Source organism: Triticum aestivum, chromosome 2A (assembly GCF_018294505.1).
Source record: "Triticum aestivum cultivar Chinese Spring chromosome 2A, IWGSC CS RefSeq v2.1, whole genome shotgun sequence".
Lineage (NCBI taxonomy): Eukaryota > Viridiplantae > Streptophyta > Magnoliopsida > Poales > Poaceae > Triticum > Triticum aestivum.
Genome location: NC_057797.1, coordinates 571928550 through 571951190, shown reverse-complemented (window position 1 = coordinate 571951190; position 22641 = coordinate 571928550).

The window sequence follows — 22641 nt, the reverse complement described above, 5'->3', positions numbered from 1 at the left end:
ATATTAGATCTCACTCTCGTCAGTGGCCCTATAGGGATTGACAACCCCTATTTGCGTTGGTTGCGAGGATTTATTTATTTGTGCAGGTACGAGGGACTTGCGTGTAGCCTCCTACTGGATTGATACCTTGGTTCTCAAAAACCGAGGGAAATACTTACGCTACTTTGCTGCATCATCCCTTCCTCTTCGGGGAAAACCAACGCAGTGCTAAAAGAGGTAGCACCGGCCACGACGCTCTGCTTGGAACTACACCAACTTACAGCTCCATCATTCAATATAAATACGTATCCGGTTTGTGACTTCGAGTCATCCGGATCAGTGTCAAAGCTTGCATCAATGTAACCATTTATGACAAGCTCTTTGTCACCTCCATAAACGAGAAACATATCCTTGGTCCTTTTAAGGTATTTCAGGATGTTCTTAACCGTTGTCTCCACACCTAGATTACTTTGGTACCTCCTTGCTAAACTTATAGCAAGGCACACATCAGGTCTGGTACACAACATTGCATACATGATATAACCTATGGCTGAGGCATAGGGAATGACTTTCATTTTCTCTCTATCTTCTTCCGTGGTCGAGCATTGAGTCTGACTCAATTTCACACCTTGTAATACAGGCAAGAACCCTTTCTTTGACTGATCCATTTTGAAATTTTTCAAAACTTAATCAAGGTATGTGCTTTGTGAAAGTCCAATTAAGCGTCTTGATCTATCTCTGTAGATCTTGATGCCCAATATATAAGCAGCTTCACCGAGGTCTTTCATTGAATTTTTTTCATTCAAGTATCCTTTTATGCTATCCAGAAATTCTGTATTATTTCCAATCAACAATATGCCATCCACATATAATATTAGAAATGCTACAGAGCTCCCACTCACTTTCTTGTAAATACATGCTTCTCCAAATGTCTATATAAAACCATATGCTTTGATCACACTATCAAAGCGTATATTCCATCTCCGAGAGGCTTGCACCAGTCCATAAATGGATCGCTGGAGCTTGCACACTTTGTTAGCACCCTTTGGATCGACAAAACCTTCTGGTTGCATCATATACAACTCTTTTTAAGATATGCATTAAAAATGCAGTTTTGACATCCATTTGCCAAATTTCATAATCATAAAATGCGGCAATTGCTAACATCATTCGGACAGACTTAAGCATCGCTACAGGTGAGAAAGTCTCATCGTAATCAACTCCTTGAACTTGTCGAAAACCTTTTGCAACAAGTCGAGCTTTTTAGACAGTAACATTACCGTCAGCGTCAGTCTTCTTCTTGAAGATCCATTTATTCTCCATGGCTTGCCGATCATCGAGCAAGTCAACCAAAGTCCACACTTTGTTCTCATACATGAATCCCATCTCAGATTTCATGGCCTCGAGGCATTTCGCGGAATCTGGGCTCATCATCGCTTCCTCATAGTTCGTAGGTTCATCATGGTCAAGTAACATGACCTCCAGAACAGGATTACCGTACCACTCTGGTGCGGATCGTACTCTGGTTGACCTACGAGGTTCGGTAGTAACTTGATCTGAAGTTTCATGATCATCATCATTAGCTTCCTCACTAATTGGTGTAGGAATCACTTGAACTGATTTCTATGATGAACTACTTTCCAATTCGGGAGAAGGTACAATTACCTCATCAAGTTCTACTTTCCTCCCACTCACTTCTTACAGAGAAACTCCTTCTCTAGAAAGGATCCATTCTTAGCAACGAATATCTTGCCTTCGGATATGTGATAGAAGGTGTACCCAACAGTTTCCTTTGGATATCCTATGAAGACACATTTCTCCGATTTGGGTTCGAGCTTATCAAGTTGATGTTTTTCACATAAGCATCGCAGCCCCAAACTTTAAGAAACGACAGCTTAGGTTTATTGCTAAACCACAGTTCATATGGTGTCGTCTCAATGGATCTAGAGATGGTGCCCTATTTAACGTGAATGCAGCCGTCTCTAGAGCATAATCACAAAATGATAGCGGTAAATCGGAAAGAGACATCATATATCACACCATATCTAATAAAGTACGGTTACGACGTTCGGACACACCATTACGCTGTGGTGTTCCAGGTGGCGTGAGATGCAAAACTATTCCACATTGTTTCAAATGTTTCAGGGTTATGTTTCATTAAGTAGATATACCCATATCTGCTCAAATCATCTGTGAAGGTCAGAAAATAACGATACCCGCCGTGAGCCTCAACGGTCATCGGACCGCATGCATCAATATTTATTATTTCCAATAAGTCAGTGGCTCGCTCCATTGTTCTGGAGAACGGACTCTTAGTCATCTTGCCCATGAGGCATGTCGCAAGCATCAAGTGATTCCAAAAGCCCATCAACATGGAGTTTCTTCACGCGCTTTGCACCAATATGACCTAAACGACAGTGCCACAAATCAGTTGCACTATCATTGTTAACTTTGCATCTTTTGGCTTCAATATTATTAATATGTGTATCACTACAATCGAGATTCAACAAAAATAGCCACTCATCAAGGGTGCATGACCATAAAAGATATTACTCATATAAATAGAACAACCATTATTCTCTTATTTAAATGAATAACTGTCTCGCATCAAACAAGATCCAGATATAATGTTCATGCTCAACGCTGGCACCAAATAACAATTATTTAGGTCTAAAACTAATCTTGACAGTAGATGTAGAGGTAGCGTGCCGACGGCGATCACATCAACCTTGGAACCATTTCCGACACCCATCGTCACCTCGTCCTTAGCCAATCTACGTTTAATCTGTAGCCCCTGTTTCGAGTTGCAAATATGAGCAACAGACCCAGTATCAAATACCCAGGCGCTACTACGAGCATTAGTAAGGTACACATCAATAACATGTATATCAAATATACCTTTCACTTTGCCATCCTTCTTATCCGCCAAATACTTGGGGCAGTTCCGCTTCCAGTGACCAGTCCCTGTTCAGTAGAAGCACTCTATTTTAGGCTTAGATCCAGACTTGGGCTTCTCCCCTTGAGTAGCAACTTGCTTGCTATTCTTATTGAAGTTCCCCTTCTTCCCTTTGCCCTTTTTCTTGAAACTAGTGGTCTTGTTAACCATCAACACTTGATGCTCCTTCTTGATTTCTACCTCTGCAACCTTTAGCATTGCGAAGAGCTTGGAAATTGTCTTTTCCATCCCTTGAATATTATAGTTCATCACCACTACTGCACGATGCTGCTAACGTGACACTACGATCAGAGACCCTTTCAGGAAACTGTGTGCAATGCATTAATCACAAACAGAGATGTAAAAAACCCGTCAAAAAAGGTGCAAAATGTTTGCAATAGAGGATGCATCAAACACAGTTCAGATTTTAGTTGCGTGTGCGATCCAGGGCATACGGTTCAGTCCAATGAACTGTTTATGATGAGGCGGAACAAAAGAAACGGGCAGCCTGATGAAGGCATGTGCGATATAGAGCATACGGTTCATTCGGATGAACTGTTTGTGATTAGGCAACACAAAAGAAACGGGCAGCCAGATGAAGGTGTGTGCGATATATAGCATACGGGTCACTCGGATGAACTGTTTGTGATTAGGCAACACAAAAGAAACGGTCAGCCAGATCAAGGTGTGTGTGATTGAGGGCATACACTTCAGAAGGATTAACTATTTGCGATTAGGCAATAGAACAGAAACGGGTAAGCCAGAGCAAAGTGTCTACGATTGATGGCATACAGTTCACATGGATGAACTGTTTGTGATTAGCCACAACAAACTAAAACAGTTAGATAGATCAACGTGTGCGCGCTAGACGGGCACACCCATTCTAATTAAAAGAAGCGTGCGCGATGGTAATAACGAGCGTGCATGGTTGTTGGAACAAGACGTGTGCTGACATTGCCTATTGCGGTGCACCCTATGGTGCAAACACCACGTACGTGGCCGAGAAAGCGTACATGCCCACGTGACGCCTTTCAGGAATAGTGCCGCACTTATAACCGTCAGTAAATTTTGAGCATGCATCCCGTCACATTCCAAATTGCAAACCTGTTCACACCGATCAAAACCTAAACGGTTTCCCACTTAGGAGCGTATTACTATGCGGTTATAAGTACTACTACTCCAAGATGACTGCACATTCCTCCTCAACTCCTCATCCACAAAAAGTAAAAAAACAAACAAGTCATTCATCATCGTTCCCTTGCGTCCGCCATGGCCAGCGTGAGTTCTAGGTCAAGAGATTGCCACCAGGGAGAGGCGAGCCTGGAAGCGGGAGCATGAGAGATGTACCGCCGCGCCGCGAATGCAGCAGAGATGTTCTCCTGCGCCGCGGCGGCCTGGGAAAATGCCTCGTGGGCAGGCAAGGACTCTTACAGGCGCATGCGCGCCCTCGTCCTTAGGCGGATGGATCAGATCTCCAGGTGGGCGAGGTTGCAGGATGACCTGAAAGCCTTGTTTGAACAGTCTACCGATGTCATCCAGAAACTAAATGAGAGCAATGCGAAGCTCCGGGCCGAGCGCAACCTGCTGAGGGCGAAGATCATCAGAAGTGTGGAGCAGCAGGAGCAGACCACTGCTTTGTTGAAGAGGACTGGCGTCATCATCGAGAAACTTATGGACGGGAATGCCATGCTGCGCATCGAGCGCAGAGGGCTGGTGGAGAAACTTATGACAGTGCTGCTCGCGTAGAGGGACCTTATGGCAACGGCGTCTGGCCTCGGCACCGTCCTGGCGTTGTACGACACGCCGTTCCGTATCAAGGCTGTACGTGGTCCATCGTCCATGGGCCGCCGGCAACTTCTTCAAGAGGCTGCCTTCCGGAGCAGCTTGATCATGCTTGCATCACATATGATGTTTGCTTAATTCTTCAGTTCGTTACCGTGGTCTGCCACTGCTAGCACAACTGACGGCTACATTCTGGCCACTGACCAGCCACTCACCAGCACGATCAATATATATAGCAGTCCATGGCTAAAGATCCACGATGAAACTGCCTCTGTACAGCCAGAAAGAATAGACGAACCTTAGTTAAGACAGAAGAGTGCTCTGACAATCCATCAAGTACCAAAAAGCCTTGATACGTGGTTAATTATAATAAAGTAATTAAACCCCAACAAAATAGCTGATATTTATCACAGCTTGTACGTGGCTTCGAGATTTATGCCCCTTCTACATTCTTCTGTATGTATATCTCACCAAATCATGCAAAGACTTCTTTTCTTTGCCAGATCTTAACCCGTTTCACAAAGCCTGCATTCATCCCATTGTCTTAAATACAGGAAGCCAGACATGCATGCAATATTGATAAGACTTGCAATCAGATGGTCAACGAACAAAAGGCAATTCATATCAGCAAACATTTGCAAACATGTTCATGTGTTCCACTTTAATCCTTAGACTGGTGCCTGAATCCTTAGCATGGGTTTCCTGCGGAATTCTATAAGAAATATTGGCATATTATAAAGGATGATCTTATGCCTATGTTTCATGATTTTTTCAATGGTCGCCTGGAACTCTTCCATCTTAACTTTGGTACAATAACATTCTTGCCAAAGAATGAAGAAGCAGTTCGAATCGAGCAGTTCAGGCCAATTTGTCTTTTAAATGTGAGTTTCAAAATATTCACGAAAGTGGGTACTAATAGACTGACACGGATCACCCATTCGGTAGTGCAATCGAGCCAGACGGCTTTCATGTCGGGAAAACATATCATAGAAGGGGTTGTTATCTTACATGAAACACTCCATGAAATCCACTCGAAGAAAGTAGATGGGGTCATCTTCAAAGTGGATTTCGAGAAGGCAGATGATAAAGTAAAGTGGCCTTTCCTTCAGCAGGCAATGCGCATCAAGGGATTTAGTGAGACATGGAGGGATCAGGTGGATTCCCTGGTCCAAAAAGTTAGTGTCAGAGTAAAGGTTTAGTGACAATATCGGTCACTATTTTCAGACTCATCAGGGCTTGAGACAAGGAGATTCGATGTCTCCTCTCTTATTCAATATAGTGGATGATATGTGTTTGCACATGAACACATCACCGTGTACCCTCGACGCCGCGGGTGATGCACCATAGCTCACATCGAAGGAGATCTGACCGGCAGCGCGATACGCAGGACAGCCGACAGATGCTTTTGTAGACCCGAAGCCCCGCTTGCCCGGGAGGGACCCCGTCAGGGCTCGCGGCGGCTATGGGCTACTCCAGGTCGATTCGCTCGCCCCTAGAGCCTCGTGGATCCGCAGCCCTCCAGCATGAAGAACTAGCGAAGAACGAGAAGAAAGATACAAAGGAGAGATAAAAAGTAGATGAACACGAAAAAGTAGTAGATGTGTTTGTTAGATTGGTGTTGTTCAATCGGCCGTCACCCCAACATATATAAGAGGCGGCTAGACTTCCCCTACAAGCAAAGGATTCATCTAGGCTTTCCTTACAAGAAATTTACATCAATTCACATCCTAGAGTCCTAGTTCTAGTCCCACTCGGATTCAGCCCGAATCTGGCCCAATCTTCTATCTTGCTCCTTGCGTGGGCCGTGGAAACCGCATACTAACTCGGATGGGCTCGAGTTCATTCAACATCAAACTTGTCCGCCTTGATAATCTGCATAAGACAACGCGGGCAACTTCTCCTTTTAAGGCCATCTTTATGACTTTCAAGGCCTATCTTTAAATATGGGTCAGATCCAATTATGCAGTTTTCTGGACTGTCCGAGTCTTGTAACAATTCTGCAGGCCGTATACTATCTCCGATGATGATGACCCCAAAAGCAAAGTTGACTGTTTCTACAAGACGCACAACTTCCATGTAGAACACTTTTCCATACGAGGCCATCTGAATAACCTTTTGAGCTCATCTCCAACTTCTGGTCGGATTGACTTTGACAGCCTCCACCCCGGCAAGCTTTCCACACCGGCACGGTTTCTACCCGGCAAGCTTTCACCCCGGCAAGGTTCCACCCCGGCAAGGTTTACACCCCAGCAAGGTTTCTACACCGGCACGGTTTTCTACTTCGGCAAGCTTTCACCCCGGCAAGGTTTCCACCCCGGCAAGGTTTCTACCCCGGTAAGTTCCACACAAGCACGCCGGCAAGGTCTCCACTCCAGCAAGATTTTTCATGCCGGCAAGGTCTCCATCCCGGCAAGCTTCATTCAGCCGGCAAAGGCCGAATAACTCACGCGACCCATCAGACACCACCTAGGTGGGTGTCTGGTCCCTTGCGTCCACTCAGGACCGGTCCGCGAAGTGTTGCCTCTAACTTTTGCATACGAACTCGGATTGGGTGATTTATATATCAAAATCGATTGCCTCGACGATACGAAGACAATTTCTTTAGAGTGCTCCTTCATCCGAGGTCGTCTTGAAGGCGTAATCGGCCGAAAAGCACTCAGAACACTAAATTCTACCACCTGGAGTACAATTTCGGCCCCTAAGATGAGGTCGGATGTCGATGACTTAAACATCAAAGTTGTTCCACTCGATGACGTGAAACTTTTCATGCTGAAAAACCTTTCACTCGAGGCCATATTTTTTGCTTTTTATGTCGTGCCAAAATCCGGTGTCAACACATGCCCTCCTGTTTTCTGGCAGAGCTTGCGTGCCAGAAAATACTTCATCCAAGCACGATGTGAACACTACATCGGCTGTGCATGCTAAGGATGATAATTGTTATCGGCCATATGCTTAGGCTTGTTGATGATTGGGTAGAGCCTTTTCAGATAACAGTCATCTGAGAACAACCATTGGATGCCACGAATGCCTTCAGGTAAGTTTCACATGTCAATCCTGACTTGGCCTTTATCCAAATAATCCATGGGGATATGAGAACCATTTGGCGATACCGGCTGTCGAATAATTATGTCTATGCTCCTCAAAGGAACTTTCAACTATTCTGTGACTCAACTCATTATTGATCAAAATGCTCTGTCAAGCCTCCGCCGAACAACGTCTGTCTCCGAACTTGGATCCTACAGATAAGAGATGCTTTCTCCAGCGGGCTATATGACTCGCACTAGATCCATCAGTGGTCGAGTCAACCCTAGAGTTGGTTGTAACTCCTCATGGACCAACTTTAATAGCAAGTCAGTTGTGAACTTGCCCTACACGATCCAGTTACAAAAAACATTGGTTGTAATAACCAGATGTGTATTGTATTAACCCATTTGGCGAGTCAACAAGGTCAACATTCAAGTGATTCGTCGATGCATATAAATATGACATCCATTGGAGAGCTGGCAATGAATCATTGTAAACCTTGATGCATGCAACCCCTATAGTGATTAGAAGTCCTTTAGTCTGAATAGCACATCATATTCGGCTTGATTATTAGCGTGTAAGATCTAGTCGGCATGAAGTCTTCAAATCCAATTTGACTTGGAATCCAGTGAGCGCCGACTGATAAATGTGATGTCACGCCCCCTTCCTTCGGTCTCTTGAGTCAACATTGCTTCTCTCCCCGAGTGAATAGAGCTTCGTTCATCTCAGTGACTCACTTTCTCTGGATCCTGCAATAAACCAACAATAGGAGTCGGCAACTTTTGCTGCACTAGACCCTCGATTAGTGACCGAATAATTAGTCGTCCTTGCCGGTGTTGGCAAAACTAAGAACCGGCTTTTGGAATACGAGATACACCGCAATGAGAACTATTAGCCAGATGCCAGCTTTGTCAACACAATGTACTCTCTAGGGCGATATGCAAATATCGGCCATATGTCCTTATCTCATAGGACCTGGTGCACCCGTCCACCAAAGTGTGAATAGCCAAAGTAATTCAGATGTTTCGGCTAGGGATAAGTTTTGAGACGCTGGCTTTGATGGAACGGTTGAAGAAGATGGACGATGTGCCATTTGGAGTCTCCTATAGTGAGATGAAAATTGTCGACTCCGCTTACCGGCTTCACACTTGTCCCCCTTTACTCCTGCCAACTTCGCAACAGGAGATGTGATGCCACTCTTAATATTGAGAGTTTCCCTTGGGAATCCAAGCCATGTTCCTCTTCTCCAACTCTCTGTACCTAAGCCACTTCAGCTTTCTTTCTTGCCAATGTGATAAGCCGAGTGAGCGTCCCGGCTGTGACTTTGTTTTATGCACTGGCAATTTCTTTCTATCTTTGGGCATCTCCGGCTTGGCCTGTCCAAACTCGGCGATTGGATCCATGAATGTTACTGGCTTCACTTTCTTGTCCTTAGTAGCCACCATAGACTCGGTTGGTTTTCTGTCATCTGGAGTCGGATCTGAAATAGCACATTTGCGGCCATCCTTTTTCACTCGGTATACTTGCTTGACCGCTTCCATCTTCTTCGTTGAGCTCCGGGCCAATTCTTTTTGGTTGAGTCGGTCTTTAACATGTTGTTGTTGAACAAACGACAATCCTCTTGGAGCTGCATAATTTTGCTGAGGTGGTTTAGAATATGTTGGATGGTGTGCCCTTGATTTATACTTGTTCCATGATTGATATGAATAATAGTCAGCATGGGGAGCAATCCATGACACTGGTATTGGTGGCCCAAAAGGAGGATATGGAGTCTGCTTGCTCAACTTTTTCCTTCGCCAATCCGGTCTTCAAATTTATGCCTTGGGGGTGACTTCAATGCTTTTGTTTCACTCGGCCGATAATCACTCTTTGCCTCACTTATCTTCTGATATTTTTCTAATAACTGCGTGAAAGTGACTTTCGGCTTTTTACCTTTGTGCTTACCATTGCCTTTGCTTTCTTTAATTGTGCGTGCATCGGTCTTTGAATTTTCTCGTTGCCCCCCAGTGCTAGATGTCACCATTGTAGCTTTGATGGAATTTCCGTCTTCAAGATTGTTGTTGATGCACTTTTTAACCATATCCTTGCTCGAAGACTTGACCCCATCATCATTGGTGTGTACCTGTTGACCTTTAGGTGAATCGGCTTGAGATAGCCGAGTCAACATTTGATCACCATCAAAACTAATCTGATCTGACTGGTCACATGATCGTGCCTCAACAAACTTCAATCGTCTCGATTGTGCGGCTTGATGAATCACATTGTTGTCTTTGATATTCTCTTCAAACAAACATTGCATTTGTTCTTGTCCTGATGGCTCGACATCATGATCAATTATAATAGGATTAGTCGACGATGCTCCAACGATGTGATCAACTATGCCGGACTGAAGGTACACTGCTCGTCCATTAACTAATACTGTGATACTAGCTCTAAAACAAAACAACCGAGCAGTGCTGGCTTAGCGTCATCCAACTCGGCTATGCATTGATTTTCATCCTCTTTTCCTGATGCTTTTGAATCAGCTTCGAAGGACTTTGGACCTGACTTTATGTTACTGCAACCAAAATAATTACAGAATATACGTCTCATCCGAGACCAAGTGTTAGCCAAGCATGAAACAAACAAAGTTGTCCATATGAATACAAAGTTCAGTTGGCATGACAGGAACAACTTTGGTTTTGATAAGTTGTCACTATTAGCCTCTATGAATGATACCATGTGTTGACTATCATGATTAGTGACAAGATCATTCCTAACAAATAGATTGCTCATTTCAATTGGTCTTTCAAAATTAAATAGAATCTTACTAACAGGTGCATCAACAATATGATTTTGACCGAATCGAAAATTGAGTAAACTATCTGCTAGGTGTACCTTTGTGAAGACGTTGGAAGGAGAAGATGGTTGCACCACTGGAACAATACATTGCTCCACTTCTGAATAATTCTCCAACGCCTCTTCCTCTTTTTCTGGATCTCGTGCCTCATCACTCGGATTGCCCAAGTATATTTCACTCGAATTGCCCGAGTATATTTCAGTCGGATTGCCCGAGTGGATGTCACTCGGACGCTCTTTGTCAGTTGAACTTTGCTCGGCCGCATTTTCTTGGTCTTGATGCTCATCGTTAACTGAACTGTGTTCAGCCATATTACTTTGTTCTTGATGCTCATCAATATCTTTAGCACGAAACTCATAGGGTAGCATGTAAGCTCCCTTACATACAGCAAAATCGAGCACAACCAATTTGTTGCGTTTGTCGTTCCTTTGCTCAGCGAAGCTTGCATCTTCTATTTTGGTACACGCGGCAATAGTTGGCTTGATGCACTCGGCTTTAGCCGGCGATGCACTCGTCTTGAACGATGCACTCGGCTGGCACGATGCAACACACTCTGCCTTAAACATCTCGGTGCTCAATCTGGTTTCACCGAATCCACCGTATTAGCCGAATGAATCCCTTTTTGCTGGTTTGCTTGCAAAGCTTCTTTTTTATCTTGCCTCAAAAGTGCAAAAGGGCCAACATGGTAGCTACATGGAGGAAGGCACTTGACGTATTCTTGCAAATATCCCTCTCCACGCTTCTTCTTGAGTGCTTCGTAGGCCTGTCGATATTCTGCTGGTAATTCCTCAAGGGTAGGTGGAGTAAATTCATTGACTCTATTCCCTGTGAGCTTTGGCTTGATCTTGTCCACTTGGGCCAGATATTTTTCTTTAGACTCAGTCCTACTTGGATTTGCTTGCCCCCCAATGCTTTTAGGATCTTTCGGCAATGAACTGATGTTGCCGAAATTGTGCAATTGTACAAGGGGTGTATAACATGCTGCAATGATAGGTGAAGACGTATGCACTGTTGTCGAATATTTTATTTCGCTAATTTGATCACTTGGTAATACTTTGTGTTCTTTCAAAACCCTAGCTCTTATTGCCTCATAATCAGGAACCAATCCCTTTTCATATTGCTCAAGACAAATAGCACTAATCTTCTTATTTTGGGCTAAACTTTTTAATGCAGCCAGAGCCACCTCATCTCCTGCAATATTGGGCACATACGCTCCTATAGAATTTCCATTCACTCGGCCAGAACCGCGAAGGCAAGTAGAGTCATGAATATTATTAGTTTCATATGCCACTGAACAATTAATCTCATGAGGTGTAGTATATGATGTTTGAGGATAACCGGCCAAATAGCTAACAGAAGCATGGTCGATTCTCCCATCCATCGGCATGTTTGGGGATGAACCCGCATATTGCGAGTCAGCTGCCGATGGATAAAAGTTTGAGACGCCGTCCTGCACATGAGGTGTCATATATTTATCATTCGAACAAATCGTGTTGTTCACCGGCATATTGAAAGATGTTGCCGATGCAGGAAAGTTCAGATGCATAAGTTGCATGTCGTGATTCTGTAAATTCCAAGTTTCTCCAATGAAACAACTGGTCGGCCTTTGCTCGTTAGGGCTAGCCAACATGATATGTCCATCAAAAGATCTAGTAACATCAACATAATGGCTATTTGCATCTACGTAAGGAGATTGATGATACATGTTACCGTTGTAGATAGCAGCTGCTTGATGACGCTCTCCTTGTAGCAAGAACAGGCTGGAGACTGTTCAAAGCTTCGTACCCAGCGGAGTCGCCAAAAGTGTGTTCGCACACGAACACGTCACCGTGTACCCTCGATGCTGGGGGTGATGCACCACAGCTCGCGTCGATGGAGATCTGACTGGCAGCGCGATACGCAGGACAACCGATAGATGCTTTTGTAGACCCGAAGCCCCGCTTGCCCGGGAGGGACCCCGTCAGGGCTCGCGGTGGCTATGGGGTGCTCCAGGTCGATTTGCTCGCCCCTAGAGCCTCGTGGATCCGCAGCCCTCCAGCATGAAGAACTAGTGAAGAACGAGAAGAAAGATACAAAGGAGAGATAAAAAGTAGATGAACACGAAAAAGTAGTAGATGTGTTTGTTCGATTGGTGTTGTTCAATCGGCCGTCACCCCCAACATATACAAGAGGCGACTGGACTTCCTGTACAAGCAAAGGATTCATTTAGGCTTTCCTTACAAGAAATTTACATCAATTCACGTCCTAGAGTCCTAGTTCTGGTCCCACTCGGATTCAGCCCGAATCTGGCCCAATCTTCTATCTTGCTCCTTGCATGGGCCGTGGAAATCGCATACTAACTCGGATGGACTCGAGTTCAACATCAAACTTGTCCGCCTCAATGATATTCATAAGACAGCGCGGGCAACTTCTCCTTTTAAAATCTTTATGATTTCCAAGGCCTATCTTTAAATATGGGTCAGATCCAATTATGCAGTTTTCTGGACTGTCCGAGTCTTGTAACAATTCTGCAGGCCGTATACTATCTCCGATGACGATGACTCCAAAAGCAAAGTTGACCGTTTTTACAAGACGCACAACTTCCTTGTAGAACACTTTTCCATACGAGGCCATCTGAATAACCTTTCGAGCCCATCTCCAACTTATGGTCGGATTGACTTTGACAGCCTCCACCCCGGCAAGCTTTCCACCCCAGCAAGCTTTCCACACCGGCACGGTTTCTACCCAGCAAGCTTTCACCCAGGAAAGGTTCCACCCCGGCAAGGTTTCTACACCGGCACGGTTTTCTACTCCGGCAAGCTTTCACCCCGGCAAGGTTTCCACCCTGGCAAGGTTTCTACCCCGGCTAGCTTTCACACAAGCACGCCGGCAAGGTCTCCACTCCGGCAAGCTTTTTCATGCCGGCAAGGTCTCCATCCCGGCAAGCTTCATTCAGCCGGCAAAGTCCGAATAACTCACGCGACCCATCATACAGCACCTAGGTGGGTGTCTGGTCCCTTGCGTCCACTCAGGACCGGTCCGCGAAGTGTTGCCTCTAAGTTTTGCATACGAACTCGGATTGGGTGATTTATATATCAAAATCAATTGCCTCGACGAGAAGAAGACAATTCCTTTAGAGTTCTCCTTCATCCGAGGTCGTCTTGAAGGCATAATTGGCCGAAAAGCACTCAGAACACTAAATTCTGCCACTCGGAGTACAGTTTCTGCCCATAAGATGAGGTCGGATGTCGATGACTTAAACATCAAAGTTGTTCCACTCGATGATGTGAAACTTTTCATGCTGAAAACCCTTTCACTTGAGGCCATCTTTTTTGCTTTTTATGCCGTGCCAAAATCCAGTGTCAACAATATGCTGACCGTTCTGATAGGCCGTGCCAAGGAGCACGGTCAAGTTGGTGGACTCATTCCCCATCTGGTCGATGGGGGAGTATCCATTTTACAATATGCCGATGACACTATTTTTTTTATGGAGCATGATCTTGCAAAGGCTCGGAATCTGAAACTGGTGTTGTGTCTCTTTGAACAATTGTCGGGACTAAAAATTAATTTTCACAAGAGCGAATTGTTCTGCTTTGATGGGGCTAAAGAGGAACAAGATGCATATAGACAATTGTTCAGATGTGAATTGGGATCACTGCTCTTCAGTTATCTGGGCATCCCGATTCATCATCACTTACCAACAAAGAATGGAAATGCATCGAAGATCGATTTGAGAAAAAACTAAGTTGCTGGAAGGGCAAGCTTATGTCTTATGGAGGTCACCCAGTGCTCATTAATTCAATACTAACTAGTATGCCGATGTTCCTATTATTGTTCTCCAAAGTACCTAAAGTGGTGCGGAAGAGACTAGATTTTTATCGATCTTGATTTTTTTGGTAGTCAGATGATGTTAAGAAAAAATATCGTCTGGCAAGATGGGATATCATTTGCCGACCCAAGGACTAGGGGGTCTCGGAATTCAGAACCTGAAGATTAAAAATAAATGCCTAATGAGTAAATGGCTATATAGGTTATCATTAGAGACTAATGATATGTGGGTACAGATATTACGGAACAAGTATTTACAATCTAAATCTCTAGCCCAAGTTACCACAAGACCTAATGATTCACCATTCTGGAAGGGGCTTATGAGAATGAAAGATATGTTTTTTCATAGGGCCAAATTCTTTGCTGGCAATGGGACGACAACAATTTTTTTGGAGGATACGTGGTTAGGGGAGACGCCTCTAGCTCTATAGTACCCCACCTTATATAATATTATATAACGTAAGGAGGATTACATGGCTACAGTATTACATGTGGTGCCCTTAAATATACAGTTTAGGAGATCTTTAGTTGGGGAGCGTTCGAATTCCTGGCTGCACTTGGTGCGGAGGTTGATGGAGTTTCAACTATCCGACCAACCTGATTCCTTTCACTGGAAGTTAACTGGAAGTAGAGTGTTCACGGTCAAATCTATTTATATGGATCTAATAAATTCTGTTCCAATCCCGAGATCGATACATATTTGGAAAATCAAGGTTCCCTTGCGTATCAAAATGTTCATGTGGTTTGTCCATAAGCAAGTGATCCTTACAAAAGATCAATGTTGGGGATATCACTTATCGTTAGCGTCTCGGTCAGCTGGGGATTAGAGATTAATCGGAAATCGGCCAATTAATCGATTTTATCAGTCGACTATTAATAGGACTTTTTTGCAAATCTCAGGTTGCCAACACTAAAATATGTTATATTCAACACCAAAACAATATTGGACATAAGTGTTACCTTGATTCCTAGCCTTTGAATCATCGTACAGTGACAAACAAAATAGGACAACGGTACATATTGCATAACAAGGTCCATAAAACACAAATAAACATAGTTTTGCAAACATAGTGCTATGAATAGGCCTGATTTATGGGTATATTCCCGATGAATTGCTTCTCAGAGAGATAAATCAGCTCAAACAATAAACGGTGAAGATAAGGCATAATCTTATTGGTCACCCCAAGAGTAGCAATAAATCGGACGATAAATCGCTGAATCAGAAGATTTTTTGAATAGTGCCAAAGATAATTTACTAAAGCGACGTTGGGTATGTAATGCACGATGTTGTTTTTGTGATCATGACGAAACAATACAACACCTATTCATAGATTGTCCTTTCGCGAAATTATTTTGGCGAACGATACATATAATCTTTAACATTATCCCTCCAGCTAGCATTGAAGCGTTATTTAGGACGTGGCTAGCTGGAGTAGACCGTATTACTGCGGATCGTATTTGGATTGGAATATGTGTGCTTATTTGGGCTATATGGAACTGTAGGGACGATATAATCTGTAACAGACAACATAATTTAACTTTCTTGCAGGTCATCTGCAGAGCTACGGCATGGATCCGTACATGGTCCTTACTCACTCCCACGGACTCCAGGGAGCCTTTGGTTAACTTTCTTGGAGGTCATCTTCAACCGGTTTGGATGGCGGTCTCATAAGAATAAGCATTTAGTGATCTTGTCCTATTATCCTGCCGGTTGTGACAATGAGTTTTTCTTGTTCTTTTTGCTCCCTTTGCCAGCTGTAATAGATCTAAGACTATGAAAATAAAATGCAATTCATGTCAGCACATTTGTACTAGCAGATGGAGTACCAAGCATTGCAGCAAATTCATGTGTTCTACTTTGATCACTCCCACTATTGCTATATTACAAGGGTTACAATTAATGCACTTCTACGGCATGTAGGAAATCTAATAAACCTTGCTACAAGTAGACAACACTCAAAACTGTCTTCAGTGCATCGTCATCGAGAGTGAAGGAAACAACATAGTCAAAATGAAGAAAATGAAATATTGCACGGAGGAAAGAACTAGTTGCACATAATACATTACAGGCCTCAAAATGAGCTAGCACGTATCAAGCAAACTGCTCATAAACTCTTTCCTGCCCTAACGCAGAACATAACTAAACTTCTCTCTGTTGGGACAGTTAAGAGTTATTGCTTCTTGCTCGCTATTATAATTAGGTAATCATATCGTATGCATCAATATTGAAGACACTTGTGAAAGTAAAGAACACGTTTGTTTACGGGAAGAACGACTCTTAAATCCATTGAATAATATGCAAAGCTATGATACTGTCTTCCAAATTCAAGAATCAAGATCGACGCAGAATGAACAAAAACAACGTGGCACTTACAACCTATCGAAGTAGACAGGTATGAAGAGATTGTTAATCATGGATCATGTTCCGGCTGCTCCTAAAGAGCCTTGGCCATCTCCCCGTTGTCAGGGACCTCCGCCTCCACTCCCTCATTCCGCAGGGCTACCTTCTCGCCTACGTCGCCATCCACCACCCCATCCTCGTCCTCCGGCTCGGGAAACACCTCCCTGTCCTCGATCTCCACCTCCCCATCCTCATACTCCACCTCAACGAACACGCCCCCGTCCTCAACCTCCACCTCCCCGTCCTCGACCTCCACCTCATCAGCTCCAGAACCGGTCCAAACCATTTTTGGGCCCGGGGCTATGTGAAACCATTATTTTTATACCAAATATTTATACTTATTTTAAACTAAGTGTACCATATAACAATTTTAACTAATATAATTTTCTATTACTTAGCCACATAACAATGTTTTCAAATAATAGTTATATTATTCATTGTTATACAATTGTAATACATCTTTGAGAATTTTGATTCTACGAAATTTGAATTGTAAGATATACCAAAAAATATATTCTTTGTTTTCTAATTAATTTTATATTATTGCATATATTGTATAGTATATATACATATATTGCATATCCATGCGTGTGTCCATATATCTTTCAATATTATTAAATGTCGTGGTAGAGATTTCTAAATCATAAATATTTTAATAGAGGTTTCTACTGTATATCAGGCCAACCATATTCATAGAAACTTCTAGGGTATATCAGATGTGACATGCAAGTTGGGCTCAGTAATAGAGTCAGCTAAGAACCAATTATGTTCCTGAGTGTACTTCTGCGTATGATTCGATTATATCTGACATGATCATCTATATTCACTTAGTTTGATTTGGTGTAAATGAAAATTGTGGATTGGTTTCAATAATGAAAACTAATTATCATAAATTTCATTATGATATTAAGACATCTATCATAAAGAGAGACTAGCGTATCTAAACTTTCTGAGGCGAGTTGGTTTGCCTCCATGTGGTATAAACTATTAGTATGTGTTGTGACCTTACGCTTCTACAAATTGAGCCTCTATTTTATGCATTTAATAATCTTTCAAATGTAATTTATAATTATAGTGTTTACTAGTATAATTTATAGTTGGGGCCCGGGGCGGTCGCCCCTTTTTCCCGACCTATGGGCCAACCCTGTCAGGGCCCAGGGCAGTAGAAGTTCAACCCGTCGGCTCCTTGAAGCCCCTGGTAGCTCGCAAGGGAAGCCCGCGCGAGAGCCTCCTGTCCGCCGACGTCGAAGTGGGGTGGCGGTGTGAGGGGATGGTCGACGTCGACGTCGACCCGGCTCCAGGCAGAGGCGTCGCGCGGGGACTCCAAGGCCGACAAGCTCGCCATGGGGCACGGCAGGGCCCGCCTTCTGGGAGCGGAAGGCCGTCTGAGGCATCCGGACCACCGTTTGTTGGGGACGACGACGGCGAGGGGAGTCGGACGGGGGCGGGGGCTGCATCCTCTCCTTTCAGCTTCGCTCGTGTGCTTGCTGCTGTGTTGTGGCCTCTCACTCGCCTCACTCCATGTTGTGGAAGCGTGTGAGTGCAACCGACTGGATCTGAAATAAATTTTTCTGTTTTGGAGGGGGGCATCTGAAATAGATTTGCAGTGCTAGTAGTGAGCGGGTGGGAGGATGAGAGGCCGTGTTGGGCTGGTTAAGCTTTGCCTTGCGGCGGAAGATAGGCCACCAGGCTGGAAGAAATAGATTTGCAGAATGTGCAAGCAAGCCCTACAAACATGGGCCCTGTTGGGTCGAATTCTTTTTTACATTTCGTAGAGATGTCTCGACAAGATGCAAGCTCAATGGGTTTTTTCTTTTCAAAACTGATGTGGCTTTGATGGTTGGTAGCCACGTTTGAATTTGAATTTAAAGCCTTAGGGTGGCATCTGATTTGGCAGCATTGGAGTTGGAGGCTCTCACACACGAACTCTTCTCTCATGTATTGTTTGTCATTTTGTTCTTCGCAAACTAGTCGGTTGCGAGATTTTTTTTTTCAAAACAGAGGCAAAGTTGTCTCAGCGATTAATTAAGAAGAAGAGAATTGCCCAGTTAATTAACGAAAAACCAGGCGAAAATCAATACAAACAAAGCACGAACAAACTACTCACACGACATGAAACCACAACACCACACAGGCAGCCCGCCAAACTCTCCGAATACACAACCTCCACAAACCCTGACATTGCTACTGCACCAAGTGACTCCGCACGAGAACACCTCAACACAAGACATCAAGCACCTCCCAACACACAAGGACAACCCAAACCAACAGGACAAGCTGAGAGACCGAAGATCATCCATCAAGCAGCCGGAGACACCTTGCCTTTGGCATCACTTTTTGCCTTTGCCCACCTTTTTTTGTTTGCCCCTTATTGGCATCCCCGTCAGGTGGCAAGAAATTGACCTGCCCAAACTAGGTCTAGCAACCTCCATGCTGGCTAGAAAAATCATAAAGTTCCTTCGTGAAAAGAGCATTTGGATTTGGAGTAGGTGCCAACAGAAGTGGATCAATAGTCATGCCACTCATAGGCATCACCTGCCCGACGGTTGCAGACGAGGGAAGGACCGCAACATCCAAAACTCGGCGCTCCACGATGTCGAGAGGTAGGTTGTCTGACCCCTGACAAGGCTCCACGGCTGGTGGTGAGGGCACCAGGTCCACCTCCGAAGCTTGACAAGGCTCCACGGGGGGTGGTGAGGATACTTGGTCCACCTCTAAAGCCTAGAGAGAGCCCAACTTGAGTTGCTCCATCGACACAGGAGAAATAGGTTCCCCACACAACACCTGCAGCTTGGGCATGATCTGCAGCATCGGAGACATAACCTTAGCGGAGGCCTCACCCTCGGAGTCCGGCAACACAAGGGGCGTTGAACTAGACCCAACACAGGGAAGAAGCTACCAAAGAGCTACGTACCCGCCTCATCCATGAAGCCAACAGAAGACTCGGCCATGGGAGCTTGTGCAAGAGGGAGCCTTTGCAAAGCAGTCTCCACGCGCTCCAGAAAACTCCCAACATGCACCATCCTACCCTGCAAGGAGTCAGCGACCTCGTGAAGCGTATTAATTGCCTCCTCCATCTGTGAGGAAGTCATGCAGTGAAGATCAGATCTTGACAGATTGATGCTTGATTTCGGGGCTTGTTGTGCCGCTCCCCCATTAAGACTTATGTAACTTGTACCTGTGTGTGTGTGTTCGTGTTTGGTCTAGTTGTCGGAGCCTTGCTACCGTAACTTTGTTCTATGGTCATTGCTTTATATAATATAAAGCAAGGAGGTCAATCGCATAGAGTGCACTCATTTGGGTGGGACGGTGGATCTTGCATCTTCTCATTCCAACGCCAATGGGAATGGGCTGACAATACCCATTGGGACATTGGTCCGGCCAAAATTTCAACGCCAATGGGTATTCTAGGTCAATGTCAGTTCTTGCATATCCTTAACCCCCGGTATCTCTTTCCTCCTCCACAAAAAAGCTCTTCTCCTCCCGCCAGCGTCGCCGCCGGTCCGCCCCATATTTGATGGCCTACAGGCTATGGAGGTGGGGGGGATCTCGTCCCCCCCTCCCGACAGATGAGAGGGATCCTGTTCTTGTTCTTGTTCTTGTTAGGTTCAACGTCTTGGTTGGGGCTGTGTGGCAGCGGCAATGTCTCTTAGTAGGAATAATGTCTCCCATGTTTTATCCACGTCTCGATGGTGCTTCTAGCATTGTCAGAGGGCATGTAGAGGTGTGTCTCCGTGATCTCGCGGGATTTGGCCGATGCTAGTCTTGGGTGGACCTGTTTGGACCCGGCCTTCGCCCGCCTTTGTTCGGGTGTTTACAAGTTTGATCCTTTTGATCTACGAAATTCTTCATCGGTGGTGGTTGCTACTCTGGTGTGCCGGTCCTATGGAGCCTTAGCACGACGACTTTCCGTCTGTCTACTATAATAAGGTTTGTCCAGCTCCGGTGAGGGAGGGGACGATGATGGTGACACGCCTTCGGCTCGTTCCAGTGCTTGTAGTCGTCGCTAAGTGGTCCATAGACATGGTTGTAATTTTTATTACCTCTGTTATTTTTTTTTACTGCCATGAGTGAAGATGAATAAAATGGAGTTTCTCACAAAAAGGGTATTCTGGGTTGGCCTCATATGCAAACAGGGCAGGTGAGCCGGCCACCACTGGCCCATCGAGACAACCGGGTCAACCCAAATTTGGTTGCCAAAGGTTGTATTATGTCGTTACAATAGCATATGCCTTTGAAAGGGATCGTTAGCCTTGTGTTTATCGGAAAAAATTAGGTACTCACCAAAATTCCATTTGTTCTAGAATTACAAATTGTGATGCTAACGCTTTGATGATAGAAATGAAGCTGCATATATACCCTGTGTTTTCTTTGAACAAATGACATCTAAACATCATGCTAAAAAGTTCTACCACTAAATAATGCTATTTGAAAAGATGTTATTGTATTATTACTCCTTATTTTATGCAACACTACTAGGAAAAGACCTACTAGTGGCGCACCAGTTTTGCCTACTAATGACACACTACTGATGCGTCACTAGTACCACGCCACTAGTATTTTTTTACTAATGGCGCACCAGTGGTGCGTCATTAGTATACCAGATACTAATGGCGCATCACTGGTGCGCCATTAGTATAGGCCACGGTGCGCCATTAATATAGGCCACTGGTGCGCCATTAGTATAGACCACGGTGCGCCATTAGTCTTTTTGAATTTTAAAGGCGGGAAAATAGTAGTGGCGCACCGTCTAACCCCCACTGTGCGCCATTGCTATTTTTGAATTTTGAATTTGGATCTGGATCGCGATTTTTTTGCTCATTTTTTCTTGTTTTTTTTGCTCATTTTTTTGCACGATATTATTTCAAATTTTGTTCCCGTTTTTGGATCTTGTACGTTCTTTTGCCGGAGAGGAGTTCGCCGGAGAGGAGGAGGAGGAGGTGACCGGAGAGGCGCTCGCCTACATCGCCGGAGAGGAGGAGGAGGCCACTGGAGAGGAGTTCACCGGAGCATCGGAGAGGAGGAAGGAGAAACCATGAGGGAATGGGAGGAGAGGAGGGAGGAGGAGCTCACCGGAGATGAGGGAGGAGGAGCTCACCGGAGAGGAGGGAGGAGGAGCTCACCGGAGAGGAGGGGGGAGAAACCGTGAGGGGAGGGGAGGGGAGGAGAGGAGGAGGGAGGAGGTCGCCGGAGAGGAGGAGGAGGAGGTCGCCAGAGAGGAGGAGGGTAGTATGGTGGAGGAGAGAAGGAAAGATGGAGTGGAGGAGAGGAGGAGATAGAGTGGAGGAGAGATGGAGTAAAGGAGAAGAATGAAGAGGTAAGGAGGAGAGGACACGCCCAGCCATATATACGGCATAGTAATGGCGCACCGTGGGCAGATGCGCCATTACTATTTTTTTAATTTTTTTGATTTATTTTGAATTTTGAAGGCGGGAAGATACTAATGGCGCACCATGGGCAGGTGCGCCATTAGTAACTTTTATTATTATTATTATTTTGATTTATTTTGAATTTTGAAGGCGGGAAGATAGTAATGGCGCATCATGGGCAGGTGCGCCATTAGTAAGTTTGAATTTTTTTGCCTCTCCAGATCTTAAAAGCCCCGTATCTTTTTTTCTGTTAGTTTTTGAGGATTTTGAAAATGTTTAACGGAATTCCCCCGGTTAAATTCGGATGTAACTTTTCAAGTAGATGATTTTTATATAAGAAACCTTTTTATCCGAGTTCGTATGCAAAAGTTATGCCCATTTTTACAATTCTCGAGAGATTTTACAAAAAAATTGAAAATTCATGTTTGTAAATTTTGCTAACAACTAGACCACATATCACATGAGAATATTATTTTATTTTATTTTTTTGATATTTCTATCATTT